Source organism: Octodon degus, unplaced genomic scaffold, assembly GCF_000260255.1.
Source record: "Octodon degus isolate 3935 unplaced genomic scaffold, OctDeg1.0 scaffold00101, whole genome shotgun sequence".
NCBI classification, from domain to species: Eukaryota; Metazoa; Chordata; class Mammalia; order Rodentia; family Octodontidae; genus Octodon; species Octodon degus.
Window position 1 is genome coordinate 2,478,915 of NW_004524677.1, and position 1,942 is coordinate 2,480,856.

Consider the following 1,942-nt stretch of genomic DNA (forward strand, 5'->3'; position numbering starts at 1 on the left):
GAAAAACAAAACCTTAAAACAGAACAATTTCCAAGATAATGACTTTCCATGTGCCATTATAAAAACAGTAATTATTTTTTGGAAGTGGCACCAGCCCCCCCCCAAAAAAAAAAATCAATCATTGATGTTTTCAAGTTTGAATGAAATAAATTTCAATCCATATTTGTGACATTGAGAGAACTATTTGCTTTAATAATACAGCTGTTCTTTTATACTGTGTGATGGGTGCAAAAACTTTTTAAAAACATGTGCACCCTGTCAAAACCACTTGGAGCCGGAAGTGTTGAGTAGCAGAGCAGCAAATTCAGAGGCAAGATCCTGCCGCTGCGCCGCTACAGCTGTGTGAAATTCACGTCGCAGAGTTGAACAGAATCCACTCAGGAGGAGCAGCGACACCACCGCGGTGAGTTCTGCACTTGTGACCTGGACCTCGACCTCCCAGTGCCATCCCGTGTCATTTGGCCCTGCAGAGAAACCCAGCGATTCTGCGAAGTTAAACCCAGGACTCATTACTTCCCCAGCAGCGGCAGATAAGATGCACAGTCTCAACGTACGGCAAGGCTCAGTTGCTGCTACCTGGGAGACTTTAGGTAAGGTGCTTCTTGGCACATTTCACATATCCATCCATTCATTCAACAAATGTAGTTAAGCACCCACAATGGACCAGGCGCTGTGTTATGCGTTCAGTAGTGCGTGAAAACGGACGTAGTTCTGAGGTAGCCACCGTACGCTGGTGAACCAGTCACTGCCCACCTGCGGCTCGCTGGTCTTCCGCTAGCTGCCTGAGTGCTGCAACATCCCCGGATCATTTTCGTCATGTGCAGAATGGCTGAATTGGGGCACACTTACTCCGTGATTCCATCCACATCTGTGCTGATAGCTGCCTGAAGTCTCGGTGTTATTAGTTAAGTTCCTACCTTGCAAATGAGCTATGAAGAAATAGAAGGCGCGATAGACAGGCGAAGCCCCTGAAACTGTGGGAGGAGCAGGCCGGCCGCGGGGCACACACCGTGTCCGCGGGCGAATGGCAAGTTGCCTCGGGCCTAGCTACCAGCCTACCGAAGGTTCTGCCAGTCAGTCGAGGGCACCCACAACCTGGCAGATCACAGCATGCTCTTCTCAAACCCCAACAATTTCATAGCAATAAAACTAGCTACACAAAGAAACATCAAGGGCAGAAAGAAAGAACAGATGAGTGAAGATTTCTGCAGTCTTGAGGAAGAAGGAGGGCAGGGTCACGTAATTCACCTTGGTAATGAACTGCACACTGGAAGGCCGGCAGCACGTTTACAGGAAAGAAAATCCGCTGCGAAAGGTATAGATTTTGCTACGGGATGGTGGTGGTTTTACATGGCTTTTGTTACCTACTTCATCGAGGGAGTGTAGGTCACACACATCGTCCTCTGGAAGGGGTCCTTGATGTCAGGCCAGGAAGAACACAGACGTGAGACGTCGTAGAAGCCACGAACACAGGCCGTAAGCAGGCAGAAAGGAGGACTCAAGGCTGCTCTCATCTTCCGTTTTGATCTATATTTTGAGAAATCATGGTAGCTAATAAATATCACTTCAGGTAGAAGGGAATAAAGAAAATCATTGAAATATGATTTGGGGAAAGAAAAAGAGAATTCAAACTAGGGAGAAAAAAAGGCGTGCGAGGTGACTGCGTCCTCTGGCTTCCTATTGCTGTGGTTTTTGTTCCCTCCTATTAATGCCCAGCATGGGGTAAGACTTTGCTTAACTGCTTATTCTTGTCTCAGCTAGACTGTAAGGTGTGAGGAGAAGAATCAGGCATTAAAGTTTGATCCAAGAAACGAAACAACCAGAGTTCTCTCTTGTGAAGGTCTTCTCAGGGCTGCCTCAAGGTCTTCGATCAATCCAAAATATTGAGAACAATTTCTGTCGAACAAAAACATTACAGTCTGGCCATCTAAACAGCTAATTT